Below are 19,073 nucleotides of genomic sequence, written 5' to 3' on the forward strand. Positions count from 1 at the left end.
AAAACGAAGGATCATCCACATTAGGAGCGTAAATGCTTATTAAATTAATATGTGATGTCAAAATTGTACCATTAAGAATTATGTATCTCCCTAACGGATCTATATATTGCTGTTTTAACTGAAATGGAATGGATTTGTGTATAAGAATCATGACTCCCCTGGCTCGAGAGGTGAACGATGCATTGAAAACTTGCCCTGGCCATCTCTTAGTGACTCTACTAACATCATCTTTTAATAAATGGGTTTCTTGTAAAAAGATTATGTTTGCTTTCATTTGTTTTAATCGACCTAGTACTTGTTTAAGTTTTACCAAATTATTTAGTCCTCTTACATTCCAGCTGCCAATTTTTATCTCCGAATTATTAATCATTTACCTACTTATATAACCATGTAAATACAACTGTGAGTGGTCGTACCATAAAGAAAGTAAAACAAAAAGAGTGAGAGAAAAAAAAAAAAAAAAAAAAAAAAGGTTAACACAAACGCATACATAAACAACCCCCGCCACCCCCCACCTGCAATCCCCCAACTGGAAAGCATAATAATACCCCTTACAATGAACCTTGGTTATGAAACATGTTAGATCCATGTAATATGGAGCAATTTTTTGCAAGCCTACTCTCATTACTATGGGTCCTGGGCTCGCTAAAGAGGAACATAGCTGGGCTCTGAATTATGTAGAGTAAATTCCACTCTATAGAACATCAGTCGAGATTGGACTGACTCGTATGCCTCTATACATGAACTTGTTTACTCATACTGGTGAACATAGTAGAGAACGGAAAAATCTATTTAAACTACATAACTGGTAATGTAATTTGCCGATATTTACCAGTTCTGGTAGAAAATAATCACGTTTAATTCCACGTAAATGTAAACATCTTAACCACTTGAAAAGGAATGAAAAAATGTATCCTTATTAACTAGACACAGTGTTCAAGTCCTGATGAGTCAGCGCTTACTTGTGTCGCAAAGTTTAAATATTGGTTCGTACTGACCGAACAAAATCCTCTGCCTCCGCTACGGTTTTAAAGACATGACGCTGGCCGACGTGCGTGACTATCAGGTGCGCCGGGTAAAGCATCCCATACCGAATTTCCATGCCTCGAAGTTGTGCTTTTACTCCGTCGAACTGTCGCTGTCTCTGACGAGTCTCTGCTGATAAATCTTGAAACAAGCTGATTCGTTGCCCTTCGTATCTTAACTCCTTCATTTTCCTAGCCGCTCTTAAAGCCTTCTCCTTGTCCTGGTAATTCAGGAACTTTATCACGATCGCTCTTGGAGCTGACGGGCGGTTCGGGTTAACTTGTCCTACGCGGTGCGCTCGTTCAATGGCAGGTGGCGATCCAAACTCATCCCTCAAAATCGTAGGGAAAAAATTCTCAATGAAGGTGCACATATTGGACCCTTCTGTTTTTTCTGGCAGGCCAATTAGTCTCAGGTTAGAACGCCTTCCTCTGTCCTCCAAATCCTGCACCTTGTTTCGTAGAAATTCAGTTGTTTCTTCGAGTTTATTTACTTTGTGTTGAAGGGCAGTTACGTCCTCTTCAGCCTGTGAGATCCTCTCCTCAGCCGCTCCAATTCGTTGCGCTTGTGACAGTAAGTCCGTTTTTATGCCGTTTATGGCTTCCATTGTGTCAGTGAATTGTTTTGAACAATCGTCTCTAAAGGATTGAACTGCACGTAGGATATCGTCGTTTGTGGCCGCGTTGTCTTCACTTTGCGGCTCGGTTAGCTTCTTGCTAGCTAACACCTTGCCTTCCTCTTCCATCTGTCCAGATGGCTTAGAATGTTGTGGAAGTTTGATGGTTTTGGGTGGCATTTTTGTCCGTCGAACTTTTAAGTGGTTTTCCAAACGCTTATTATACGAGTTCTAGCCTTTTTGGAAATTTAAACGAACATTCAGTAGCGAGCCCGATTCACGCGTCTTATCAGCTGCACGCCATAACCGGAAGTCCCTCAGACTATTGTTAATGTTGCAATCCACTCTGCAGATCTCTCGCACGCCCCCATACTGAATGTAACCCCAAACCATGATTTTTCCTTCACCAAACTTGACCGTTTTCTATGTGAGTCGTGGGTCCATGCGGGTTCCAATAAGACTTTTGCACTATTTGTGATGATTGGGATGCAGTTCAACAGATCTGAATCATCTGAAGGATCTACCTTCTATCACTTTTCCAAATGATCAACTAGAAGTCAAGTTATTATTTGTTGCTCTTACAACTGGGATCGGTGACAAGACTTTTGTCAGGTAGTGTACATAAATAAATAAACAATTTAAAGAGCCTGCAAAAGCAAGCAGAAACATTGTCGTTTTTTTCTCTTTTTTTCATAAATTTGTGGGATATTTTTGTTAATTTTGATAGCATTTGTGCCTCAAGCACATTCATCTTGGACATTGGTTCTTTCTTGTTTACATCATAAAATTGCGATCAGAGTCAAGGTCAGTCAAATTATAGCATCACTATTATTGGCTATCATTAACGGTTTGTTTTCCTAAGAACAGTAACAGTAATAAAGGTAATGTCCAAAAACTTTTTAAATATGATAACCTTCAATTCAATTTTCTATTAATCTTTATTTCTACAGTGCTGTTATAATATAGATTGTGTCAAAGCAGCTTAACATATAAGTTCTAGTAGATATAAACTGTGTCAGTCCAGTTTTCAGAGTTGAAGTTTAGTTTAGTTCAGTTGAGTGTGCTTTCATTCTCATTGCTGAAAGTCCAAACACTAAAGAGCAAATCCATCGATGCGCAGCTCCACAAGTCCCAAACCAAGCAAGCCAGTGGTGAAAGTGGCGAGCAACGAAACTTCACCAATTGACGAAAGTGAATGAAATAAAAAAAGTACATCAGTACAGTTGTATGACATTCTTAAGCACTTTTTGCCTTCAAAAGTGATTCAAAATGTTATTTATTTAAGTGTTATTTATTCACGTGAATAACCCATTCGTCACTGAAGTCATCGCATGTATGAGTTAGTATTTCTGAATCAATTAAAATATGTGGTCCAAAAAAAATAATGAGCATCATAACATTGACCCTTTCACTTCATCTTAGTGTTGAATTATGATCGTTTTCATCCTCCCGCAGAGAATTTCCTTTTAGTCGTGGCACCAACCTTAAATGAAATATCTTCCTTTTCCTGCAGGATTTTATTGAGGATGCTCTGTGCCAAAACTTTATGCCGCTAATGTAAGACCTTTCCGCTCGATTTAGGTCTTTGTGTCCACTCAAAAAGTTGGCTCCCAATAAACACATCTCCAGCGTTTTTGAAGTTCTCTAGCCCCGGCCAGGAGAGTCACCGAATGAAAGAGAAAAACAGCATGATGTATGGTGTCCTGTCATATATGGAGACCACTTCCAAAACCACAAGCATCACTGCGTTGGTTTTGCTCCAGCCGGGGTGTGTAAGTGTATTTATGTGAACGTGTGTTCATGTGAGACGTGCAAAATATCTGGAGGAGGGCAGGAAAACCCTGCGTTATATCAATATTGTTCTGCGCGATCACCATGGAAATGGGATAAAACATAAGCGTGTGTACACAAAGTTCAGTGTGTGTGTTTTTTTCTTCTTAAAGCGCAGCACGGCCTGTTGTTCTTTGCTTTAACACACATCACCTTAGGGAGAGCCATGATGGATGACTTAAAATAACCCTTTTTCATTTATCTTCCGCTCCTTCGCTTTTCGGATAATGATTGTTATCAAGCGATCACATTTCCAAATAACTGTTATCAGCGAATTGCTAGTAAATTTCCTTTCATGCTTGCGTTAAGATGATCCCCATAATTAAATATCGGTTTTCTTAGGGTTTCCGCTCTTTATCTTGTCTTCTCTTCTTTAACTCTTGTTACACACACTCGGTGTCTCCTTGTTTTTTTTTTTTCTCTTTCTTAAAGTGTTGTGTGATTTGGGGTTTGCAGTGTTGTTCTGGAGTGGGACGGGAGGGTCGGGTGATTGGGATTTGATGCTGTAATGTTGGATGTAGGGAAAGTGCGCAGTTGGATTCATGTGGGGGAGAATCGTGTCGTGTTGGTTTGACAGTCTGGCACGTGGTGCACCTCAGACTTGGCTTGAGCATGGAGAATGATGAATAAATAAAGAACAAAAAGGGAATCGCATTTCAGACTGGCTTAAAGTTCTCACCTTCCCCAGCCTTTGTGCTAATGGGCGATACTCACTAGAAAATCTCTAAGAAAAATTGGAAGATTTTATTATTTTTTTTGTATTGAGGGGAATACTGTACAATAAAATCAGCAGTAAAGAATACGCACAAACAGATTAGCATACAATAAAATCATCAGTTAAAAATACATACACACATAAAAGCATACAATAAAATCACCAGTAAAGAATACACACACACACACACACCTATTAAAGTAGGTTCTGTTAAGGGTGACTTTCCATAAACTTTCTGACTACTGATCAAACAATATTTTGGATCTGCTAAACTTAAAGGGGTGGTCCACTTTGATATCAAATTTAAAACTTTATTTGATATGTAATGTAGATCTGTGAACATCTCTGAATGTAATATGCTCAAAGTTCAATGCAAAGGGAGACATTGGCTTTAACAGAGTTAGCTAAGCAAACAAAGTTTGGGGACTACAAAGAAGAATACATCTGGGCTAGTGAGATCACACGTGCTTGTAGGGGCGTGACGCTTTTCCTGGGGACGTGGAGACAATCCTCGAATCACAGCACATTATGTTAGCTGGCCAATCAGAGCCTCTTGTGGGCAGGCCTTTCGGAAGAACTAGGAAATATGGCAGTCATTTTCATGTTAGCTGAGTAGCAGTATTTAACCAAAGTAAGATAAATAAAATAATACGAGATTTTTTTTTTACAAATGAAGCATGAGCGCACACATTGCTTATCATCTTATAAACACAACCAAGCTCTAAAAATGCACTCTGGACCACCCCTTTAAGTGTGGCTCACATTGTGAAATTTTTAATAATCCTAAACAATTGTAGCATGTCAGACAGCACAAACATGACTTCCTTGCCACACTGTAAAATCTCAATTGTCATAATGTCAGACTGAACAACAATAAAGATGTGGCAAACTTAGAAGAAAACTCCTCGCCACACTTTCACTATCCGGCGTTCCGAAGTGTACATCACAGTAAACATCAACAATCTGTAGCGGCAATTTTGCACATGGCGTGAGTCAATAATAAAACCAGGAAGAGAAACAAACAGTTTTGAAATTTCCCCATGGTGGTTTGAAGTTTTCGTGGGAATTGTATCATCAGATTTGGTGCTCCTATTTAATTTGTGGATTGACGCTCGTCGCAGCTGTTGTCCCACTGAAGGAAAGTGTCTGAACCTTTCTGACATTGCCAAAACTTTATCGGAGGGAATAAAGACATGCGCTATAGGTGAAGTGGGTAAACACAATGGCTGTAGTGTATGAGTGTGTGTGAATGTCAGAGTGAATGGGTGTTTCCCAGTACTCAGGTACAGCTGGAAGGACACGTGCTGCATAAAACATATGCTGGAATAGTTGTCAGTATAGCTGGAAGGGTATCCACTGCTTATGCCAGAACAGTTGGTGGTTCATTCCGCTGTGGCAATTGCTGATAAATAAGGGAGTATAGGATTTATAGGAAATTAGTTTATTTATAGAATATTAGTTGTGTAAAATGACAGCATGATCCAAAATGTGATATCAAAATTATACAAGTTAATTTAGTGATGTTTTTCTTTCTATCTGTTTCTCCAATATAAATAATTCTAAACAAAACCAAAAGATCATTTATCCACTTTAGTGTTTAGCTCCTGCATGAATCTGTTTCTGATGATTCAATGATCCATTCTTAAAGGCAATCCCTTACTTTGTTTTTTAAATGCATCATCCATTTTGATTCAACGATTCAGAGAATCACTTATTAAGAAAGATGCCATCACCTTCTAGAGGTTTTAGTAGTTTTGTGGCACAGAAAAAAATCCCCAATATGTAATAATTTACACCTCTAGTCTACAGTTGAGTTATTTTCACTCGACCTTATATTGTTTCATACTCGATAATTATGACTCATTCTTCTCTGGAACCAACAAAATTACTTTTAACTATATCTTTGTATTTTCCCTGTTATTATTGATAATTGAAAGTGAAACTAAAAATGTACTAATCAAATTTATTTCCGTTTTAAAAATTACTAAACATGAAGCTAAAATTACGTTTACATGTATTCATTTGGCAAATGCTTTCAACATTTGGAAAACATCTCACAAACATACACTCTGTCACACACATATATCCATCTGTATATACAGTTGAAGTCAGAATTATTAGCCCCCCCTGATTTATTAGCCCCCCTGTTTTTTCCCCAATTTCTGTTTAACGGAGATATTTTATCAACACATTTCTAAACATAATATTTTTAATAACTCATTTTTAATGACTGATTTATTTTATATGTGCTATGATGAGAGTAAATAATATTTGACTAGATAATTTTCAAGACACTTCTATACAGCTTAAAGTGACATTTAAAGGCTTAACTAGGTTAATTAGTTTAACTAGGCAGGTTAGGTTAATTAGGCAAGATATTGTATAACGATGGTAAAAAAAAAATAGCTTAAGTAGCTTATAGCTTATAAAAGGGCTTTTAAAAAATTAAAAATGGCTTTTTATTCTAGCCGAGTTGAAACAAATAAGAATTTCTCCAAAGGAAACAATATTATCAGACAAACTGTGAAAATTACCTTGCTTTGTTACACATCATTTAGTAAATATTAAAAAATAAATAAATAAAAAATTCACTTGTACATAGATAGATGGATAGATGGGTGGATGGATGAATGGAAAGACAGATATATAAAATAGAATAGAGGGTGTTAGTTATAGGATTGTTGACAAAAAAAGATGAATCTTTAGGTGATTCAGCTGAGATTAGATAATTTAGATGATTCAGATTATAGAATCAGCTGACGACTCAGACAACAGTAGCAATCAAAATCAACAAAAGAACAGTGTGGAAGTGATATGACTAAAATATTTTGTTGACCAACATAAAAAAAGACATGTAAGACTTAGGGAAAGGTGAGTAGAGGCCTCTTCACACTAAGGACAAAATCTAGAGTTACTAAAAATCATTTTAAAAATAAGGATGGCAGAATCCCCAAAACAACCATAACAACAGCACAGAGGAACGGATTAGCAGCCATTAACAGGCATCAGAATCCTTCCTGCTTTAACAAGCTAGAGAATTTACAATGACAGATGACAGACACTCATAAAAGCAGAACATCAAGTGTTGATGTGTGGACCCGAATATTCATTCATTCATTTTCTTTTCGGCGTAGTCCCTTTAATAATCAGGGGTCGCCACAGCAGAATGAACCACCAACTTAACCAGCATATGTTTTACGCATCAGATGACCTCCAGCCGCAACCCAACACTGGGAAACACCCATACACTTTCATTCACACACATACACTACGGACAATTTAGTTTGTTCAATTCACCTACAGTAAAGCGCATATCTTAGGACTGGAGGAAACTAGAGAGCCCGGAGGAAACCCACGTGAACACGGGGAGAACATGCAAACTCCACACAGAAATGTCAGCTGTTTATTTAAAAAAATTACATTTTGTTTTCTATGATTTTTCTTAATTCTCAAGTTAAAAATGAGACACTTGCACATCATACTATACGGGGTATTGTCCAGGAAATAAAGCAGTTTTTCATTATTTGCTACAGTGACTCATGTGTTTTTTAATGGATGCCCACACTGTTCGTGCCATGCTCAATTTTCCTGCCGAAGAGCCCGTTTTTGGGAGCTTACAAATGATCACACACTGTCACCACATATATAAGAGATGCAAAGCAGGAGGAATCCAGACAGAAACAGAAATGGGACGGGCCGCGCTTCCTTGCTTGTAGTTTTGGGGAACAAAGGGGATGTTGTAGATGCCGCCCAGTGGCCAGCACTTCAGCGTCCTGCAGCACCTCGACTGCTCACTGAGCCATTTCCTGTTTTTGACCTGAAATCTTTATTTAGAAAGCCCTTCTGCTCGGCGCTCTCCTCCTCATTTATAACAACATGCAGACAGGCAGAGGAACGTGGATTCACACCGCCGCTTACTGTCTGTCGCACATCTGCTCCAGTGGTGTTTTTGTGCTGCTGTTGCAGATACAGGGGAGTGTTGGTACTACATGAGTGTTTTTATGAGGAAATGTTGATTTTTTTGTATCGTTGAGATATATCAGTAGATTTTATTAATACTTTCAATTAGTTATTTTATGATATTTTAAGACTAAAATTTGAGTTTTGTCATGTGTGTGTGTGTAATTTAGTTGTTTTAATTTGACTTTGGATTTTATTCATTTGAAGTTTAAATGATTTTTTTTTTGTTTTTGTCATTTTATTACATCAAATAAAGCTGAACCAAAATGAGAAATCGTTTTTGGCATACTTCAAGGTAAACTACAGTAAATGAAAAGTAGAAATGTTTCCTTTTTAGGTGAAATAACATAATTTTATCATATTGATTTTTTTGTCAGTTTTAATAGATTTTATTAATATGCCTAATAATTCATTCATTCATTTTCTTTTTGGCTTAGTCCCTTTATTAATCTGGGCCACAGCGGAATGAACCGACAACTTATCCAGCATATTTGTCTTACGCAGCGGATACCCTTCCTGTTGCAACCCATCACTGGGAAACATCGATACACACTCATTCACACACATACACTACGAACAATTTAGCCTACTCAATTCACCTAAAGCACATGTCTTTGGACTGTGGGAGAAACCGGAGCACCCGGAGGAAACCCACGCCAACACAGGGAGAACATGCAAACTCCACACAGAAACGCCAACTGTCCCAGCCGAGGCTTATAATAATATTTATTTAGATTTTTTACTTTAGTTTTAGTCGCCACATCCAGCAAATCAAGTTTAAACTAAATGAAAATAAGAATGAGTTTTATTATTTTGATTAATTTAGCAGTGAGATGAAATAAGGTGAAGATAATGTGTTCATTATTAAAACAACAACCTTTTGTTTGCTGTTTTTGTGATATTTATCATTTTTTGTTTTTAAAATGCCTATATGTGACAAAAATCTTGTCGCCTACCCAAGTTTTAGGAACAACAAATAATAACTTGACTTCTAGTTGATCATTTGGTATCAGAAGTGGCTTATATGAAAAGCAAAGCCTCTAGATTACACTTATTTTACCAAAATAAAATATGATCATGCCTTGATTTTTAATTATTTAATTAGAACAGAAAGGTCTGACTTTGCTTTGACAAAAGTCTTCTCATTTAACAAAAATAGTGTACAGTATAAATTATAAAGTCATTTTGCAGTGGAAAAAGAATTAATATGGTGTATGACTCCAATGAGCTTGAAGGACTGCATCCATACATCTCTGCAGTGACTCAAATAACTTATTAATAAAGTCATCTGGAATGGCAAAGAAAACGTTCTTGCAGGACTTCTAGAGTTCATCAAGATTTTTTATATTCATCTTTAATGCCTCCTCCTTCATCTTACCCCAGACATGCTCAATAATGTTCATGTCTGGTGATTGGGCTGATTTTTCCTTCACCAAACTTGACTGATTTTTGTGAGAATCTTGGGTCCATGTGGGTTCCAATGGATTTTCTGCAGTATTTGTGATGATTGACATGCAGTTCAACAGATGATTCATCGGAAAAAAATCCTTTTGCCACTTTTCCAAATGATCAACTAGAAGTTATTGTTTGTTGCTCTTACAACTGGGATCGACGACAAGAGTTTGGTCAGGTAGTGTAGTTCTTAGAACAAAGTCAAATTAACTGCCTTTCAGTTTATGTTTTCTTCATGTAAAATGGTTTAAGTCATATGTTTATCAACTGTAATAACTGATTAATTATTTTATTTAATAAGTACCTATCTACTTGTCTGTCTGTCTACCTATCATTTCTGTTATTTAGTTATTTTAACAGGTTAAACTTAATGAAAATGACAATAATTTCCATAGCTTAATTAATAAGACATTTTGTTCTAGTTAACTCTGTTTTGACTTTAGATATTTAATGAAGTATTTCTTTTTTTTTGCGCTGTTGTTTTTGTTTTTACAGTATGCCAGGCTTTCTCTATCATTGCAAAGGGCAGCATCCTGAACTGACTTCCCTAAATCTGAACACGCTGCAGGCTTAAAATAAAGGCTAATTTCCAAATACACTGGCGATGATGGTGAATACATGAACGCTGCACACCGTGCGGATTTGTGCCTTGTGTTATTGCAGCGGTGGCAATAAATTACACTGCACTGCTGAACTGTGCAAACTGTGTTAGCCGGTTCCCTTAGAGAGACACTAAAGTTTATTTATGTGTTTTGGATTGCGCATTTATTTTGGAAATAATGCTTAATTGCCACATAAATACAGTGGATCAAGTCTAAAAATAAGAGCAGACAGTGGTGCCGTTTTATTCAGGGATGATGCATTGCTGAAAAGCAGCGTGCCACTTTTATGATCTCATATGTCATCTTGTGTTCAGTTTAAACTGATGAGTGTATTTATATCTGGCAAAGCGATCATTTGGCCACTTTTAAACATTTAGAGAAAGACGCATTTGATTTTATCTTGCATGTGTGGGCCAGAATTTGCCAACAAGATTTGTGAAGCCGTTGCCTGCTGTTTATTATCCATTTGAATTGTATTGTTTTATCTGTTAATGTGCAGAAATACAGTATGTGAGCCATGCAGTGCTTTTCCCTGCCATGTGGTGGCATTTTGAAAGCTCACTGCCTCCATAAGAGCATCATCAGAAAGGTCATACAGTAGCTGCTCTGAATGAGGGTCAAGCATGCGTTTTGCACTATAAATTGCTCATCCTTTCTGATTTTTTTTTTTTTACATGCAATCTATCTTGTATTGAACTATAACTATTTGCATGGCAGATTACACTTGATTACACTCAGTTTGTTTGTTCCAAAAAAGAAACGTATGACACATCTGGTCCTGAGTGCTGTCAAGTAATGTTTAAATAGTGTTCATTAATAATAATAATAATAATAATAATAATAATACATTATTTTTAATAAAAAATAAATAATTATTTTTATCTCAAGGCACTTTACAGACATAAAATGTGCAGCAGTAAAAGACACAAGGAAAATGCAAAAAATGTAATAATATAAATAAAAAAACACATAAAATTACAATAATAGATCTAAAAATCATATAAAAGTCCAATAAAGTCAAATAAAAGCTATCCTAAAAAAGTAGGTTTTAGGAGATGATTTAAAAATACTAAGGGATTCTGCATTGTGAATATTATAGGATAATTTAGGTGCCAATGAAGAGAATGCTACCATAGATTTTAGTCAGGGTGACCAGCATATTAATTCGACAACTGACAGGAAGCCAGTGCAAAAATTTTTTTAAATTGAGGTTATGTGCTTTCTAGCACTGGTTCTTGTCTGAATTCTAGCTGCTGAATGTTGTACTAATTGTAACTTGTTTGGAGTAGCTTTAGGATCTGCAGACAGCATAGCATTACATTAATCAATATGGATAATACAGAGGTGTTAAATAATTTTTCGACAACAGAAAAAGGCAGCATGGGAAGAAGTTTGGCAATTTTTCGTAGATAAAAAAAATGCGTGAAACATTTTATGCACAATGTTTTCCCCTTATACAAAAAACTGAGCATTCCTTAAAATTGTGAAATAACATTTGGACTACAGCATAGCACAAAGACAAGTAAATAATCTTGTCTTTGTTTTGTTTTCACTTTTAGCATAAACCGTCATGTTGACTGCATTCCTCATGCTCATACTTCAACCCTGTTACACAAGTGATCAGACGTATTTTCCAGTGACATTTTACAACAGGTTTGGTTTGATAACATTTCTTAATGCAGTCCTTAAATTCTGTTTTACAACATTTATTAACCTTGCTTTTATTAATGTTAGTTAATAATACGATAATAATGCATTGTCATGTCAGTTCTTATAGATAGTTCACCCAAAAGTGAAAATTCTGTCATCATTTACTCATCCTTTTACTTGTTTCAAATCTTTATGGGTTTCTTTTTTCTGTTGAATACAAAAGTAGATAGTTCGAAGAAAGCTGATAGCCTGTAACCATTGACTTCCATATTAGATTTTCCTATAGATATCAACGGTTACAGGTTATCAGCTTTTCTGAAAAAAAAAAACCTTCTTTTGTGTTCAACAGAATAAAGAAAGTCACTGATTTGGAACTACTAGGGGATGAGTTAATGCAGAATTTCTTTTTTGGATCAATTATCCTTCTAACAATGCTTTGTGAGATAATACATTGAGAGCTGAACATTTTTGTTGCTCCAATAATGCAACACAAAAATGCACTTCTTTTAGTTATTATAGTTTCATTGCAGATTATGGTTATGTTGTGACTATCGTAATAAAAGCTTCAGCAATTATTGCAACAATTACATTTAAAATCCTCATGTTATACATTTTTTGTAATAAACCTATAGTAACAAATGAAATGTAATTTTACCTGCAAAAATGCTATTTAGCCTTTTTTTTTTTGTTTGTTTGTTTGTTTGTTTTTTTGTTTAAGGACGTTTTTACTAACCAAAAAATGCTTAATTTTAAGAGCTAGTCTTTATAAGGTTCAAAAGCGAGACAGACTAGATTACAGCAACTTTTCTCGGTCTCATTTCTTCAAGCCAATACCTGCGTGTTAACAGAGAAACTGTGACTGTGTCTTCAAACCTCCAGAGCAGCCTACTTAATTTCTCCGCGTTAGACGTCAACTGAACTGACGCAGGGCTCTCCCGGCGCGCTCTAGGTAGGCAGCAGGCTAGTATATGAGACGCAGCCCGAGAGTTAGTGGGTGGACGCGTGGAGGGAGCGCTTGCGTGTGTAGGGGCTGGACTTCACCGAGGCTCTCACTCGGGCTCCGTGTAGTCGAGCTCCAGTCCCATTCGACGTCATTCGCTTATGAAGGCGATTGTGTCGGTCATAGTGACTGACTCCGGGCTCGCGGAGAGTCTGCTGTCCTTTTCTCTCTCCACAAACTCGCGGGCGACCTTTTTCGTCAGCTGCGGGACTTTCATCGCTGCGGACTGTCCACGATAAAACAAAGATCCATCCCGATGCTTCAGTTTATTTCCCCGGCTGAAGTAGACGAGGTAAGCGCCAGCTTATATTCACGGTTAACTGAGATCATGTAAGTGTCGTGGCGTCACTGATGTTGCACACAGCAGAGGCAACAGTCATACATGTAGGCTATTCGTCTGCATTGTTGTCTGGCGGTCGCTGCTTCTTCTGAAAGTTCAGAGGCACGTCGAAACCCGAGGCAGAACCGCTCTGTGGACGAACTGACTCTACTGTTGAATCCAATTCAGCATGTTTCTTGATGTTTGTGTGTTTACTGATATTGAAAATTTAAATCCCGAAGAGCTTGTCTGAGGGACAGAGATCCAGACAGACAGATGCACTGAAACAGGGATCTTTTTTTTAAAGAAATTGAGATAAAACATGATGTCGTGTTTAAGTGTACGTTAACTACACAAATTTCAACTCATTAAAAAGCTTCTTCATTTTAAGTAAATACAATGTGACAGCCTGTTCTTTCACTTTCTAGCCACTTTGAATTGAACTGCTGATGAAGTTGAAAGTGTGGAATTATTGTGCAGGTTAAATGAATGGAAACAAGATATTGTTACAGCCTTATGATAGTCTAGCTGTGTCTAGCTGTAGTCTGGCTGTGTGCAAAAGTTGCATGTTCACTTGGCTGTTGAGTTAGACATGATTTGTAAATGGGAAGTGTCTGAATGCATGGCAAATAGACATTGAATGTTTTTTATTTGCCATCTGCCATCTGATTTCAGATAAATAAGTGTATTTGGTCATCATGGAACAAATTTACAGACTGGAAAATGGCAGTGGGGGGATTGTGAGAGACAAGTCACTATATGACTCTTTATGACATTGACTTTATGTGGAAGTCTTTACTTTGCTAATTTAATTTAGCATTGCAATTTAAACTTAATTTTTGAAATCACATCCTGTAGTGGCATCATTTGCTCACCTTCATGTGGTTTACCTCTTTGAGTTTCTTTATATTTAGATATAGATATTTAGAAAAATGTTGGAAACTGGCAGCTAATATATACTTCCGTCACATATATCTTGTTTTTACTTTGGATGTCAAAGGCTCCCAGTTTACAACTTTCTTCAGAATGTCATCTTTTGACTGAAAAGGAAAGAAAAAGAAACTCGCAAAAACTTGAAAGCACTTCGTAGTGAGTAAATGGTGGGTAAATTACAATTTTTGCTTGAACTGTCTCTTTAAATTCATTGTTCTTTATCCTTAATAATATTAGAAGTGTGTGAAATCTGTGGCGTTGCACAGCAGCAGTTATTTTGCAGTTGCTCTCCTTGTCAGACACACTGGCAATCAAAGTCCGAGTAACTCACATGCGCACGCACACACACACTCACACTCAGTAAATTCAGAGGATCAAGGTCCAGTTGGATTTTCTAGTCAACGCATGGTTCACATTAAGAAAAGTAGATTGCAACTCCAGCTTTCGTCTGTCTGCTTTTTTTCTTTTAACAAAAAAGACTGACTCTGTGACATTTACATGTTGCACTCTTTGTTTACTCATCTTAAAATGTGCACTTCCTTCCTGCAACACAGTCACAGACATAAAATTAGGTTTTGTCCTTTAATGAATTACTAATGTTGTCACAAGCTGATTTTATTCGGTGTCCAGAACCCATCTATTAGACATTATATTGTTTATTAAAAAGAGTGGATATAAGAAAGCTACTGTATCTTGCGCCGTGCTCATATTAGGTTTATACAGCAAATCTTAAATTATTTGTGAGATGACACCTGTCTTTTAAATACAACTTGTTTTATTTACAAATAGTTTGTCTTTCAGTTTGTTTGGTCAAAATTAGATATGATAAGTTCAAGCAGTTAAAGGAGGAAGACTAATCATTTTTTGTTTACTGGTTTTATTTCACATCACCTGTTGCTTGAGTTTTATTTTCGTTTAAATGGTGTGTGCAGTTTTGTTGTATGTGCGTGTGCGTGTATGTGTATGTGTGTGTGTCTTACGCCTTCACACAGTGCTCCAAGACTTCTGTCCCTCTGGTCAAACCGGTTTGAATTGCGTTCCTCTCTGCTACTATTTAGCTGTTTTTTAACAGGAGTGTAGCGTTTGGGAGAAGTTTTAGAGAAGTTTAATCTGCCCTTACTTATATTGCGCGTAATTGTTTTGGGGGGGGGATTTGTTTTGCATTTATTGCAGAACATGTTAGGTAGTTAATCCAGAAGCAAAAATTAATTATGGAACTATTTTAGTGGCACACTTTTTAAATAAATGCAAACTGTTTATGTTTATGCATAGGACATCCTATGAGGTCTCCAATGTAATGTAAAAGCGTGTGTGTGAGTGCATGATATAGTGCTTTGTAACATTCAGTGCCTGTAGGGAAATCTGTAATGTGGGCTGTCCTGTTACTCTTGCTGACGTAAAGAAGCTTCTCGGAGTATGTGCCGCCTCTTTGCTGCTCTTTGAGACTGAGACCCACAGCTCTGCCTGCTATGAAGAGTGTCACCCACTTCATCTATGCTACATTTGGAGAGACCGCCATACAACTGCTGTTTTTTGCTAATAGATTGATAAAGGCTCCACTCCAATTGCACTGGCCACTTAAGTTTATATAAATAAGTATTTCAAAGCATTTTTATAAGGAAAACATTTGTGTACATATTATTTGTGCATTAATACAGCAAATGAAATGTACACAAGCATATAAAAATACTTTTGAAGTTGATCAATAGTGATGGAGGCAGTTTATTACATTATCGTTACACAATAATGTTGCAAATGTACTCTTTAGTTTTATGTTTATCAAAGATTCCTTAATTAAAAATCACAAAAATATGAAGTGACAACATTTCATCATTAATGATATGACAGGCTGTTTCTTGAGAACAAAATCAGCATAATAGGTTGATTTGTGACATTGAAGACTGGAGAAATGAAAATTCAGCTTCATTATCACATGAATAAATTAGGCCTACTATTTAAGTCTGTATTAAAATAGAGAGCAGTTTACGATTGAAATTATTCACTTTACTTATGTTTTTACTGTAATTCTGAAAAGATAGATGAGTTTTTGCTTAGCAAAAGATAATTTATTATTTTACAACGTTTTAAAATATGCAGTTGAAGTCAGAATTATTAGCCCTCCATTGATTTTTTTTTTCTCCATTTTTTTATATTTCTAAAATGACGATTAACAGAGCAAGGAAATTTTCACAGTATGTCTGATAATATTTTTTCTTCTGGAGAAAGTCTTATTTGTTTTATTTCAGATATAATAAAAGCAGTTTTTAATTTAAAAAGAAAAAAAAAACATTTTAAGGTCAATATTATTATTATATATATATTTCGATAACCTACAGAACAAACCATCATTATACAATAACTTGCATAATTACCCTAACCTGCCCAGTTAACCTACAGTAATTAACCTAGTTAAGCCTTTAAATGTCACTTAAAGCTGTATAAAAGTGTCTTGAAAAAATATCTAGTGAAATATTATTTACTGTCATCATGACCAAGATAAAATAAATCTGTGATTAGAAATGAGTAATTAAAACTATTATGTTTAAAATGTGTTGAAAAAAATCTCTCAGTTAAGCAGAAATTGGGGGGAAAAATAAACAGGAGGGCTAATAATTCAGGGGGGCTATAATTCAGACGTCAACTGTATATACTAAATATTGTTAGTGCTTATAGCTAGGCCCACACAGAATCTGCACGCGCAGAAATCCACAGATTTTTAGCCCATTTGATTTTATGTAAATCCTTGTGTTAATGTATGTAAATTTATATTTATTCAGTATCTAAATTCATTTCACTAATATTTTTTAGATATATTACTAATGATATTAAAATGTGCATATTATTTATTTACAATACACATTGTAAAGTCTTTCTGTAGATATATTATTTGAAAGACTTGGTTTGTTTTCTAAACAAGTGGATCTAATTGGATTTGTATTGTAATCATTAAATAAAAGTTTTAAATATATTCTTTATATTAGGTTATTAGTTATGATACTCCTAAAATCATTCAAATCAAATCAAATCACTTTTATTGTCACATCATCAGCAGCACGTGTGATATGATGAGTGAATTCCACATAAATCTGTAGATTTTTTACAAAATTCTCAGCAGAAATAGCAAAAAAGGTCTGCAGATTCTGTCTGGCCCTACTTAAGAGTCATATTGGCCAAAAAAAGGTGACAAGCAAGACCTCATCTTCTAATTTGAAAAGCGTGAGTTTTTATCAGCTCTCTAAATTTAAATGTAGTCTAAATTTAAATTCTAAATTTTATTTAGTCACATTGTGAAGGATCATTTGCCTGATTATTAATCTTTGCTTTTATTACTCTTAATTTTATATTCTAATAAGCAGAAGTCCAGCAACAGATGCCTGAATGTTCACTATGTAACTTTTCAGTAGAGTAAAGGCAGACATTAAAGTAGACATTGGTGAGGTACAGTACAGATTCAGTATGCGTCAGTTGTACAGACGTTGTTTAGTTAGTTTTTAAGATGTCAGACGGTTGTCTGACCCCTGCAGCTTTCGCTTGGTGCTGTGTGAGAATGTAGCGTCTGGGCCTTCTCCATCTGTCTGTCTCAGTCGCTCTATGTTTACCGTCTCACACATCCCTCACTCTTCTTGTATCATTTCTCTCTCTGCCTTCTCTATGTCTGTATTGCTTCTATCCCTGAATTGTTTCTCTCAATTTCTTCTTTTGGTTGCTTGTTCAGTGTCAGTCATCAAGAGTTCTCATATAAAAGGTTTAATATTCAGTGTTCGGAAGTTACAAGTTTATTTCTGTTGAACACAAAGGAAGATGTTTCATAAAATGTGAGTATTAAATACACTATACCTGTTAATTAACAGTTTTCGTATTTTGTATTTTTCATTTATTTATGGTTGTGTATTGCATTATGGGAGCTTAATCTCCTCTCTGTTTACTTTGGATGTTGAAAATTCAACTCTACAGTTTAACAAAGTGACTTTTATTGACATTTTAGTAGTTTGAAATAAGATAATGTTTAATAAATAATATAAAGAGAAATTAATCTGTAAAATGTACTGGCGGTTCATTGCAAGGTTTATTTTAGCATAATATGCAACATCAACCCAGGTATTATATCATTTTAAACTATTAAAATGTTCATAAAAGCCACTTCTTTCTACTTTTTAAGGTTAAAAGTTGTCAGAAGAAAGGTCAAGGTCTCATATTGTGATTCAAAAGCATAAATAATAAAAAAATAAAATTATTTTATGTTTAACAGAAGAACTTGAACAGGCTTTGAACAAAATGACACATGAATTAAAATATGACCATTTTTATTTTTGGGTGAACTATCCCTTTTATGGCACTTGATCTTTGCACTGCAACCAAGTACACAAAGTACAGTGCCCAAGTAGAGAGGATGGTGAAACATGTGCTTGAAATCTTTCTGCACAAGCTTGCAGACTGCAGAATTGAGTGTTTGTCTCGCTCTTCTCTCTCTCTTGTCATCTATAAGACTGTATTATTTCTTATATGCATTACGTTCTAACTGTGGATAAAATCATTCACTTTCATTTTAAGTTTACAGTGTAGATTTATCTTTTGGGGAATATGGAACTAAAAATATTGATGACTCATCCTGAACTACACAGATTGTTTCTGTCCAATCACATCTTTGGAATAAGAATGCCCTTTTCCTGTATCGACTTTTAAGAGATGTTTCATGTCATAGCTAACATGTTAATATTTAGCAATATTTTAATATATTAGTGAATTGGATTTGCAACTTTAGTTTTATAAACCTTTAAAAATGATTGAAAATAAGCTACAAGGCTACAATATTATTTAATAATAACAATAATAATAATAACAATAATAATAAGTATCATTATTATTATATTAATAATAATATTAATAATAATAATCATATTATTATTATTATTATTATTATTATTATTATTATTATATGTTTAGTGTTTTATATAATAATAATAATAATA

At 35.4% G+C, this 19,073-nt stretch overlaps 1 protein-coding gene across 2 annotated transcripts in view; it reads left to right on the top strand.

The window, feature by feature from the left end:
• The window catches only part of sertad2b (SERTA domain containing 2b), a 72,347-nt gene that overhangs the window by 35,809 nt on the left and 17,465 nt on the right, over positions 1–19,073 (top strand). The window contains 1 exon segment of one of the 2 annotated variants that reach the window (NM_212794.1): positions 12,958–13,143. The exons of the other annotated variant lie outside the window; for it this stretch is intronic. The gene's annotated coding sequence lies outside the window, so the exon portion shown is untranslated. 2 annotated transcript variants of the gene reach the window in all.

The sequence above is a fragment of the Danio rerio genome, chromosome 13 (assembly GCF_049306965.1).
Source record: "Danio rerio strain Tuebingen ecotype United States chromosome 13, GRCz12tu, whole genome shotgun sequence".
NCBI lineage: Eukaryota > Metazoa > Chordata > Actinopteri > Cypriniformes > Danionidae > Danio > Danio rerio.